This window comes from Lagopus muta, unplaced genomic scaffold, assembly GCF_023343835.1.
Source record: "Lagopus muta isolate bLagMut1 unplaced genomic scaffold, bLagMut1 primary scaffold_92, whole genome shotgun sequence".
NCBI classification, from domain to species: domain Eukaryota; kingdom Metazoa; phylum Chordata; class Aves; order Galliformes; family Phasianidae; genus Lagopus; species Lagopus muta.
Window position 1 is genome coordinate 125,005 of NW_026040271.1, and position 12,712 is coordinate 137,716.

The 12,712-nt window shown below is 30.7% G+C and overlaps 1 long non-coding RNA gene across 3 annotated transcripts in view; it reads left to right on the forward strand.

Moving 5' to 3' along the window:
• The window catches only part of LOC125687846 (uncharacterized), a 95,001-nt gene that overhangs the window by 21,327 nt on the left and 60,962 nt on the right, over positions 1–12,712 (forward strand). For all 3 annotated transcript variants that reach the window (XR_007374441.1, XR_007374442.1, XR_007374443.1), the window contains exon 3: positions 682–805. This is a non-coding gene — a long non-coding RNA (uncharacterized LOC125687846). The remainder of the gene's footprint in view (positions 1–681; positions 806–12,712) is intronic.

The following is a 12,712-nucleotide window of genomic DNA, read 5'->3' on the forward strand; positions in this document are numbered from 1 at the left end:
CCATGAAAATAAGCGATATTTAAGGGGAAAAACAGGGATTTCTATGAAAATAAGCGATATTTTAGGTTAAAAACAGGGATTTCTATGAAAATAAGCGATATTTAAGGTTAAAAACAGGGATTTCTATGAAAATAAGCGATATTTTAGGGGAAAAACAGGGATTTCTATGAAAATAAGCGATATTTTAGGGGAAAAACAGGGATTTCTATGAAAATAAGCGATATTTTAGGGGAAAAACAGGGATTTCTATGAAAATAAGCGATATTTCAGGGGAAAAACAGGGATTTCTATGAAAATAAGCGATATTTAAGGGGAAAAAACAGGGATTTCTATGAAAATAAGCGATATTTAAGGGGAAAAACAGGGATTTCTATGAAAATAAGCGATATTTAAGGTTAAAAACAGGGATTTCTATGAAAATAAGCGATATTTAAGGTTAAAAACAGGGATTTCTATGAAAATAAGCGATATTTAAGGTTAAAAACAGGGATTTCTATGAAAATAAGCGATATTTAAGGTTAAAAACAGGGATTTCCATGAAAATAAGCGATATTTAAGGGGAAAAACAGGGATTTCTATGAAAATAAGCGATATTTTAGGTTAAAAACAGGGATTTCTATGAAAATAAGCGATATTTTAGGGGAAAAACAGGGATTTCTATGAAAATAAGCGATATTTTAGGTTAAAAACAGGGATTTCTATGAAAATAAGCGATATTTAAGGTTAAAAACAGGGATTTCTATGAAAATAAGCGATATTTTAGGGTTAAAAACAGGGATTTCTATGAAAATAAGCGATATTTAAGGTTAAAAACAGGGATTTCTATGAAAATAAGCGATATTTTAGGGGAAAAACAGGGATTTCTATGAAAATAAGCGATATTTTCGGGGAAAAAACAGGGATTTCTATGAAAATAAGCGATATTTTAGGGGAAAAACAGGGATTTCTATGAAAATAAGCGATATTTTAGGTTAAAAACAGGGATTTCTATGAAAATAAGCGATATTTTAGGGGAAAAACAGGGATTTCTATGAAAATAAGCGATATTTTAGGTTAAAAACAGGGATTTCTATGAAAATAAGCGATATTTTAGGGGAAAAACAGGGATTTCTATGAAAATAAGCGATATTTTAGGGGAAAAACAGGGATTTCTATGAAAATAAGCGATATTTTAGGTTAAAAACAGGGATTTCTATGAAAATAAGCGATATTTAAGGTGAAAAACAGGGATTTCTATGAAAATAAGCGATATTTAAGGTTAAAAACAGGGATTTCTATGAAAATAAGCGATATTTAAGGTTAAAAACAGGGATTTCTATGAAAATAAGCGAAATTTAAGGGGAAAAACAGGGATTTCCATGAAAATAAGCGATATTTAAGGGGAAAAACAGGGATTTCTATGAAAATAAGCGATATTTTAGGGGAAAAAACAGGGATTTCTATGAAAATAAGCGATATTTAAGGTTAAAAACAGGGATTTCTATGAAAATAAGCGATATTTTAGGGGAAAAACAGGGATTTCTATGAAAATAAGCGATATTTTAGGGGAAAAACAGGGATTTCTATGAAAATAAGCGATATTTAAGGTTAAAAACAGGGATTTCTATGAAAATAAGCGATATTTAAGGTTAAAAACAGGGATTTCTATGAAAATAAGCGATATTTTAGGGGAAAAACAGGGATTTCTATGAAAATAAGCGATATTTAAGGTTAAAAACAGGGATTTCCATGAAAATAAGCGATATTTTAGGGGAAAAACAGGGATTTCTATGAAAATCAGCGATATTTAAGGTGAAAAACAGGGATTTCTATGAAAATAAGCGATATTTAAGGTTAAAAACAGGGATTTCCATGAAAATAAGCGATATTTTAGGGGAAAAACAGGGATTTCTATGAAAATAAGCGATATTTTAGGGGAAAAACAGGGATTTCTATGAAAATAAGCGATATTTTAGGGGAAAAAACAGGGATTTTGATGAAAATAAGCGATATTTTAGGGGAAAAACAGGGATTTCTATGAAAATAAGCGATATTTTAAGGGAAAAACACGGATTTCCATGAAAATAAGCGATATTTTAGGGGAAAAAACAGGGATTTCTATGAAAATAAGTGATATTTTAAGGTTAAAAACAGGGATTTCGATGAAAATAAGCGATATTTTAGGGGAAAAACAGGGATTTCTATGAAAATAAGCGATATTTAAGGTTAAAAACAGGGATTTCTATGAAAATAAGCGATATTTTCGGGGAAAAACAGGGATTTTGATGAAAATAAGCGATATTTTAGGGGGAAAAACAGGGATTTCTATGAAAATAAGCGATATTTTAGGGGAAAAACAGGGATTTCTATGAAAATAAGCGATATTTAAGGTTAAAAACAGGGATTTCTATGAAAATAAGCGATATTTTAGGGGAAAAACAGGGATTTCTATGAAAATAAGCGATATTTTAGGGGAAAAACAGGGTTTTCTATGAAAATAAGCGATATTTAAGGGGAAAAACAGGGATTTCTATGAAAATAAGCGATATTTAAGGTGAAAAACAGGGATTTCTATGAAAATAAGTGATATTTTAGGGGAAAAACAGGGATTACTATGAAAATAAGCGATATTTAAGGATAAAAACAGGGATTTCTATGAAAATAAGCGATATTTTAGGGGAAAAACAGGGATTTCTATGAAAATAAGCGATATTTTAGGGGAAAAACAGGGATTTCTATGAAAATAAGCGATATTTAAGGGGAAAAACAGGGATCTCCATGAAAATAAGCGATATTTTAGGGGAAAAACAGGGATTACTATGAAAATAAGCGATATTTAAGGATAAAAACAGGGATTTCTATGAAAATAAGCGATATTTTAGGGGAAAAACAGGGATTTCTATGAAAATAAGCGATATTTTAGGGGAAAAACAGGGATTTCTATGAAAATAAGCGATATTTAAGGTTAAAAACAGGGATTTCTATGAAAATAAGCGATATTTTAGGGGAAAAACAGGGATTTCTATGAAAATAAGCGATATTTAAGGAGAAAAACAGGGATTTCTATGAAAATAAGTGATATTTTAGGGGAAAAAACAGGGATTTCTATGAAAATAAGCGATATTTAAGGTGAAAAACAGGGATTTCTATGAAAATAAGTGATATTTTAGGGGAAAAAACAGGGATTTCTATGAAAATAAGCAATATTTTAGGGGAAAAAACAGGGATTTCTATGAAAATAAGCGATATTTTAGGGGAAAAACAGGGATTTCTATGAAAATAAGCGATATTTAAGGTGAAAAACAGGGATTTCTATGAAAATAAGCGATATTTTAGGGGAAAAACAGGGATTTCTATGAAAATAAGCGATATTTAAGGTGAAAAACAGGGATTTCTATGAAAATATGCGATATTTTAGGGGAAAAACAGGGATTTCTATGAAAATATGCGATATTTTAGGGGAAAAACAGGGATTTCTATGAAAATAAGCGATATTTTTGGGTTAAAAACAGGGATTTCTATGAAAATAAGCGATATTTAAGGAAAAAAACAGGGATTTCCATGAAAATAAGCGATATTTTAGGGGAAAAACAGGGGTTTCTATGAAAATAAGCGATATTTTAGGGGAAAAACAGGGATTTCGATGAAAATAAGCGATATTTTAGGGGAAAAACAGGGATTTCGATGAAAATAAGCGATATTTAAGGGGAACAACAGGGATTTCGATGAAAATAAGCGATATTTTAGGGGAAGAACAGGGATTTCTATGAAAATAAGCGATATTTAAGGTTAAAAACAGGGATTTCTATGAAAATAAGCGATATTTTAGGTTAAAAACAGGGATTTCCATGAAAATAAGCGATATTTTAGGGGAAAAACAGGGATTTCGATGAAAATAAGCGATATTTTAGGGGAGAAACAGGGATTTCTATGAAAATCAGCGATATTTAAGGTTAAAAACAGGGATTTCTATGAAAATAAGCGATATTTTAGGGGAAAAACAGGGATTTCGATGAAAATAAGCGATATTTAAGGGGAAAAACAGGGATTTCCATGAAAATAAGCGATATTTTAGGGGAAAAACAGGGATTTCTATGAAAATAAGCGATATTTAAGGGGAAAAACAGGGATTTCTATGAAAATAAGCGATATTTTAGGGGAAAAACAGGGATTTCGATGAAAATAAGCCATATTTTAGGGGAAAAACAGGGATTTCGATGAAAATAAGCGATATTTTAGGGGAAAAACAGGGATTTCGATGAAAATAAGCGATATTTTAGGGGAAAAACAGGGATTTCTATGAAAATAAGCGATATTTTAGGGGAAAAACAGGGATTTCTATGAAAATAAGCGATATTTTAGGCGAAAAACAGGGATTTCTATGAAAATAAGCGATATTTAAGGGGAAAAAACAGGGATTTCTATGAAAATAAGCGATATTTTAGGAGAAAAACAGGGATTTCTATGAAAATAAGCGATATTTTAGGGGAAAAACAGGGATTTCTATGAAAATAAGCGATATTTTAGGGGAAAAACAGGGATTTCCATGAAAATAAGCGATATTTAAGGTTAAAAACAGGGATTTCTATGAAAATAAGCGATATTTAAGGGGAAAAACAGGGATTTCGATGAAAATAAGCGATATTTAAGGTTAAAAACAGGGATTTCTATGAAAATAAGCGATATTTTAGGGGAAAAACAGGGATTTCTATGAAAATAAGCAATATTTAAGGGGAAAAACAGGGATTTCTATGGAAATAAGCGATATTTAAGGGGAAAAACAGGGATTTCTATGAAAATAAGCGATATTTAAGGGGAAAAACAGGGATTTCTATGAAAATAAGCGATATTTTAGGGGAAAAACAGGGATTTCCATGAAAATAAGCGATATTTAAGGGGAAAAAACAGGGATTTCTATGAAAATAAGCGATATTTAAGGGGAAAAACAGGGATTTCTATGAAAATAAGCGATATTTAAGGTGAAAAACAGGGATTTCTATGAAAATAAGTGATATTTTAGGGGAAAAACAGGGATTACTATGAAAATAAGCGATATTTAAGGATAAAAACAGGGATTTCTATGAAAATAAGCGATATTTTAGGGGAAAAACAGGGATTTCTATGAAAATAAGCGATATTTTAGGGGAAAAACAGGGATTTCTATGAAAATAAGCGATATTTAAGGGGAAAAACAGGGATCTCCATGAAAATAAGCGATATTTTAGGGGAAAAACAGGGATTACTATGAAAATAAGCGATATTTAAGGATAAAAACAGGGATTTCTATGAAAATAAGCGATATTTTAGGGGAAAAACAGGGATTTCTATGAAAATAAGCGATATTTTAGGGGAAAAACAGGGATTTCTATGAAAATAAGCGATATTTAAGGTTAAAAACAGGGATTTCCATGAAAATAAGCGATATTTTAGGGGAAAAACAGGGATTTCTATGAAAATAAGCGATATTTTAGGGGAAAAACAGGGATTTCTATGAAAATAAGCGATATTTTAGGGGAAAAACAGGGATTTTGATGAAAATAAGCGATATTTTAGGGGAAAAACAGGGATTTCTATGAAAATAAGCGATATTTTAAGGGAAAAACAGGGATTTCCATGAAAATAAGCGATATTTTAGGGGAAAAACAGGGATTTCTATGAAAATAAGTGATATTTTAAGGTTAAAAACAGGGATTTCGATGAAAATAAGCGATATTTTAGGGGAAAAACAGGGATTTCTATGAAAATAAGCGATATTTAAGGTTAAAAACAGGGATTTCTATGAAAATAAGCGATATTTTCGGGGAAAAACAGGGATTTTGATGAAAATAAGCGATATTTTAGGGGAAAAACAGGGATTTCTATGAAAATAAGCGATATTTTAGGGGAAAAACAGGGATTTCTATGAAAATAAGCGATATTTAAGGTTAAAAACAGGGATTTCTATGAAAATAAGCGATATTTTAGGGGAAAAACAGGGATTTCTATGAAAATAAGCGATATTTAAGGTGAAAAACAGGGATTTCTATGAAAATAAGCGATATTTAAGGGGAAAAACAGGGATTTCTATGAAAATAAGCGATATTTAAGGTGAAAAACAGGGATTTCTATGAAAATAAGTGATATTTTAGGGGAAAAACAGGGATTACTATGAAAATAAGCGATATTTAAGGATAAAAACAGGGATTTCTATGAAAATAAGCGATATTTTAGGGGAAAAACAGGGATTTCTATGAAAATAAGCGATATTTTAGGGGAAAAACAGGGATTTCTATGAAAATAAGCGATATTTAAGGGGAAAAACAGGGATCTCCATGAAAATAAGCGATATTTTAGGGGAAAAACAGGGATTACTATGAAAATAAGCGATATTTAAGGATAAAAACAGGGATTTCTATGAAAATAAGCGATATTTTAGGGGAAAAACAGGGATTTCTATGAAAATAAGCGATATTTTAGGGGAAAAACAGGGATTTCTATGAAAATAAGCGATATTTAAGGTTAAAAACAGGGATTTCTATGAAAATAAGCGATATTTTAGGGGAAAAACAGGGATTTCTATGAAAATAAGCGATATTTAAGGTGAAAAACAGGGATTTCTATGAAAATAAGTGATATTTTAGGGGAAAAACAGGGATTTCTATGAAAATAAGCGATATTTAAGGTGAAAAACAGGGATTTCTATGAAAATAAGTGATATTTTAGGGGAAAAACAGGGATTTCTATGAAAATAAGCAATATTTTAGGGGAAAAACAGGGATTTCTATGAAAATAAGCGATATTTTAGGGGATAAACAGGGATTTCTATGAAAATAAGCGATATTTAAGGTGAAAAACAGGGATTTCTATGAAAATAAGCGATATTTTAGGGGAAAAACAGGGATTTCTATGAAAATAAGCGATATTTTAGGGGAAAAACAGGGATTTCTATGAAAATATGCGATATTTTAGGGGAAAAACAGGGATTTCTATGAAAATATGCGATATTTTAGGGGAAAAACAGGGATTTCTATGAAAATAAGCGATATTTTTGGGTTACAAACAGGGATTTCTATGAAAATAAGCGATATTTAAGGAAAAAAACAGGGATTTCCATGAAAATAAGCGATATTTTAGGGGAAAAACAGGGGTTTCTATGAAAATAAGCGATATTTTAGGGGAAAAACAGGGATTTCGATGAAAATAAGCGATATTTTAGGGGAAAAACAGGGATTTCGATGAAAATAAGCGATATTTAAGGGGAACAACAGGGATTTCGATGAAAATAAGCGATATTTTAGGGGAAGAACAGGGATTTCTATGAAAATAAGCGATATTTAAGGTTAAAAACAGGGATTTCTATGAAAATAAGCGATATTTTAGGTTAAAAACAGGGATTTCCATGAAAATAAGCGATATTTTAGGGGAAAAACAGGGATTTCGATGAAAATAAGCGATATTTTAGGGGAGAAACAGGGATTTCTATGAAAATCAGCGATATTTAAGGTTAAAAACAGGGATTTCTATGAAAATAAGCGATATTTTAGGGGAAAAACAGGGATTTCGATGAAAATAAGCGATATTTAAGGGGAAAAACAGGGATTTCCATGAAAATAAGCGATATTTTAGGGGAAAAACAGGGATTTCTATGAAAATAAGCGATATTTAAGGGGAAAAACAGGGATTTCTATGAAAATAAGCGATATTTTAGGGGAAAAACAGGGATTTCGATGAAAATAAGCGATATTTTAGGGGAAAAACAGGGATTTCGATGAAAATAAGCGATATTTAAGGTTAAAAACAGGGATTTCGATGAAAATAAGCGATATTTTAGGGGAAAAACAGGGATTTCTATGAAAATAAGCGATATTTTAGGGGAAAAACAGGGATTTCTATGAAAATAAGCGATATTTTAGGCGAAAAACAGGGATTTCTATGAAAATAAGCGATATTTAAGGGGAAAAACAGGGATTTCTATGAAAATAAGCGATATTTTAGGAGAAAAACAGGGATTTCTATGAAAATAAGCGATATTTTAGGGGAAAAACAGGGATTTCTATGAAAATAAGCGATATTTTAGGGGAAAAACAGGGATTTCCATGAAAATAAGCGATATTTAAGGTTAAAAACAGGGATTTCTATGAAAATAAGCGATATTTAAGGGGAAAAACAGGGATTTCGATGAAAATAAGCGATATTTAAGGTTAAAAACAGGGATTTCTATGAAAATAAGCGATATTTTAGGGGAAAAACAGGGATTTCTATGAAAATAAGCAATATTTAAGGGGAAAAACAGGGATTTCTATGGAAATAAGCGATATTTAAGGGGAAAAACAGGGATTTCTATGAAAATAAGCGATATTTAAGGGGAAAAACAGGGATTTCTATGAAAATAAGCGATATTTTAGGGGAAAAACAGGGATTTCCATGAAAATAAGCGATATTTAAGGGGAAAAACAGGGATTTCTATGAAAATAAGCGATATTTAAGGGGAAAAACAGGGATTTCTATGAAAATAAGCGATATTTAAGGTGAAAAACAGGGATTTCTATGAAAATAAGTGATATTTTAGGGGAAAAACAGGGATTACTATGAAAATAAGCGATATTTAAGGATAAAAACAGGGATTTCTATGAAAATAAGCGATATTTTAGGGGAAAAACAGGGATTTCTATGAAAATAAGCGATATTTTAGGGGAAAAACAGGGATTTCTATGAAAATAAGCGATATTTAAGGGGAAAAACAGGGATCTCCATGAAAATAAGCGATATTTTAGGGGAAAAACAGGGATTACTATGAAAATAAGCGATATTTAAGGATAAAAACAGGGATTTCTATGAAAATAAGCGATATTTTAGGGGAAAAACAGGGATTTCTATGAAAATAAGCGATATTTTAGGGGAAAAACAGGGATTTCTATGAAAATAAGCGATATTTAAGGTTAAAAACAGGGATTTCTATGAAAATAAGCGATATTTTAGGGGAAAAACAGGGATTTCTATGAAAATAAGCGATATTTAAGGTGAAAAACAGGGATTTCTATGAAAATAAGTGATATTTTAGGGGAAAAACAGGGATTTCTATGAAAATAAGCGATATTTAAGGTGAAAAACAGGGATTTCTATGAAAATAAGTGATATTTTAGGGGAAAAACAGGGATTTCTATGAAAATAAGCAATATTTTAGGGGAAAAACAGGGATTTCTATGAAAATAAGCGATATTTTAGGGGAAAAACAGGGATTTCTATGAAAATAAGCGATATTTTAGGGGATAAACAGGGATTTCTATGAAAATAAGCGATATTTAAGGTTAAAAACAGGGATTTCTATGAAAATAAGCGATATTTAAGGTTAAAAACAGGGATTTCTATGAAAATAAGCGATATTTAAGGTGAAAAACAGGGATTTCTATGAAAATAAGCGATATTTTAGGGGAAAAACAGGGATTTCTATGAAAATAAGCGATATTTAAGGTGAAAAACAGGGATTTCTATGAAAATAAGTGATATTTTAGGGGAAAAACAGGGATTTCTATGAAAATAAGCGATATTTTAGGGGAAAAACAGATATTTCTATGAAAATAAGCGATATTTCAGGTTAAAAACAGGGATTTCTATGAAAATAAGCGATATTTAAGGTGAAAAACAGGGATTTCTATGAAAATAAGCGATATTTTAGGTTAAAAACAGGGATTTCTATGAAAATAAGCGATATTTTAGGGGAAAAAGAGGGATTTCTACGAAAATAAGCGATATTTTAGGGGAAAAACAGGGATTTCTATGAAAATAAGCGATATTTTAGGGGAAAAACAGGGATTTCTATGAAAATAAGCGATATTTAAGGTGAAAAACAGGGATTTCTATGAAAATAAGCGATATTTTAGGGGAAAAACAGGGATTTCTATGAAAATAAGCGATATTTAAGGGGAAAAACAGGGATTTCTATGAAAATAAGCGGTATTTAAGGTTAAAAACAGGGATTTCTATGAAAATAAGCGATATTTAAGGTTAAAAACAGGGATTTCTATGAAAATAAGCGATATTTTAGGGGAAAAACAGGGATTTCTATGAAAATAAGCGATATTTAAGGTTAGAAACAGGGATTTCTATGAAAATAAGCGATATTTAAGGGGAAAAACAGGGATTTCTATGAAAATAAGCGATATTTTAGGGGAAAAACAGGGATTTCTATGAAAATAAGCGATATTTTAGGGGAAAAACAGGGATTTCTATGAAAATAAGCGATATTTAAGGTTAAAAACAGGGATTTCTATGAAAATAAGCGATATTTAAGGTTAAAAACAGGGATTTCTATGAAAATAAGCGATATTTTAGGGGAAAAACAGGGATTTCTATGAAAATAAGCGATATTTAAGGTTAAAAACAGGGATTTCTATGAAAATAAGCGATATTTAAGGTTAAAAACAGGGATTTCTATGAAAATAAGCGATATTTTAGGGGAAAAACAGGGATTTCTATGAAAATAAGCGATATTTTAGGGGAAAAACAGGGATTTCTATGAAAATAAGCGATATTTTAGGGGAAAAACAGGGATTTCTATGAAAATAAGCGATATTTAAGGTTAAAAACAGGGATTTCTATGAAAATAAGCAATATTTAAGGTTAAAAGCAGGGATTTCGATGAAAATAAGCGATATTTAAGGGGAAAAACAGGGATTTCTATGAAAATAAGCGATATTTAAGGTTAAAAACAGGGATTTCTATGAAAATAAGCGATATTTAAGGTTAAAAACAGGGATTTCTATGAAAATAAGCGATATTTTAGGGGAAAAACAGGGATTTCTATGAAAATAAGCGATATTTTAGGGGAAAAACAGGGATTTCTATGGAAATAAGCGATATTTTAGGGGAAAAACAGGGATTTCTATGAAAATAAGCGATATTTTAGGGGAAAAACAGGGATTTCTATGAAAATAAGCGATATTTTAGGGGAAAAACAGGGATTTCTATGAAAATAAGCGATATTTTAGGGGAAAAACAGGGATTTCTATGAAAATAAGCGATATTTTAGGGGAAAAACAGGGATTTCCATGAAAATAAGCGATATTTAAGGGGAAAAACAGGGATTTCTATGAAAATAAGCGACATTTAAGGGGAAAAACAGGGATTTCGATGAAAATAAGCGACATTTAAGGGGAAAAACAGGGATTTCCATGAAAATAAGCGATATTTAAGGGGAAAAACAGGGATTTCTATGAAAATAAGCGATATTTAAGGGGAAAAAACAGGGATTTCGATGAAAATAAGCGATATTTTAGGGGAAAAACAGGGATTTCTATGAAAATAAGCGATATTTAAGGTTAAAAACAGGGATTTCTATGAAAATAAGCGATATTTAAGGGGAAAAACAGGGATTTCTATGAAAATAAGCGATATTTAAGGTTAAAAACAGGGATTTCTATGAAAATAAGCGATATTTAAGGGGAAAAACAGGGATTTCGATGAAAATAAGCGATATTTAAGGTTAAAAACAGGGATTTCTATGAAAATAAGCGATATTTTAGGGGAAAAACAGGGATTTCTATGAAAATAAGCAATATTTAAGGGGAAAAACAGGGATTTCTATGGAAATAAGCGATATTTTAGGGGAAAAACAGGGATTTCTATGAAAATAAGCGATATTTTAGGGGAAAAACAGGGATTTCCATGAAAATAAGCGATATTTAAGGTTAAAAACAGGGATTTCTATGAAAATAAGCGATATTTTAGGGGAAAAACAGGGATTTCTATGAAAATAAGCAATATTTAAGGGGAAAAACAGGGATTTCTATGAAAATAAGCGATATTTAAGGGGAAAAACAGGGATTTCTATGAAAATAAGCGATATTTTAGGGGAAAAACAGGGATTTCCATGAAAATAAGCGATATTTAAGGGGAAAAACAGGGATTTCTATGAAAATAAGCGACATTTAAGGGGAAAAAACAGGGATTTCGATGAAAATAAGCGACATTTAAGGGGAAAAACAGGGATTTCCATGAAAATAAGCGATATTTAAGGGGAAAAACAGGGATTTCTATGAAAATAAGCGATATTTAAGGTTAAAAACGGGGATTTGTATGATAATAAGCGATATTTTAGGGGAAAAACAGGGATTTCTATGAAAATATGCGATATTTTAGGGGAAAAACAGGGATTTCTATGAAAATATGCGATATTTTAGGGGAAAAACAGGGATTTCTATGAAAATAAGTGATATTTTCGGGTTAAAAACAGGGATTTCTATGAAAATAAGCGATATTTTAGGGGAAAAACAGGGATTTCGATGAAAATAAGCGATATTTAAGGTTAAAAACAGGGATTTCTATGAAAATAAGCGATATTTAAGGTTAAAAACAGGGATTTCTATGAAAATAAGCGATATTTAAGGTTAAAAACAGGGATTTCTATGAAAATAAGCGATATTTTGGGGAAAAACAGGGATTTCTATGAAAATAAGCGATATTTAAGGGGAAAAACAGGGATTTCTATGAAAATAAGCGGTATTTAAGGTTAAAAACAGGGATTTCTATGAAAATAAGCGATATTTTAGGGGAAAAACAGGGATTTCTATGAAAATAAGCGATATTTTAGGGGAAAAACAGGGATTTCTATGAAAATAAGCGATATTTAAGGTTAAAAACAGGGATTTCTATGAAAATAAGCGATATTTAAGGTTAAAAACAGGGATTTCTATGAAAATAAGCGATATTTAAGGTTAAAAAATGGGATTTCTATGAAAATAAGCGATATTTTAGG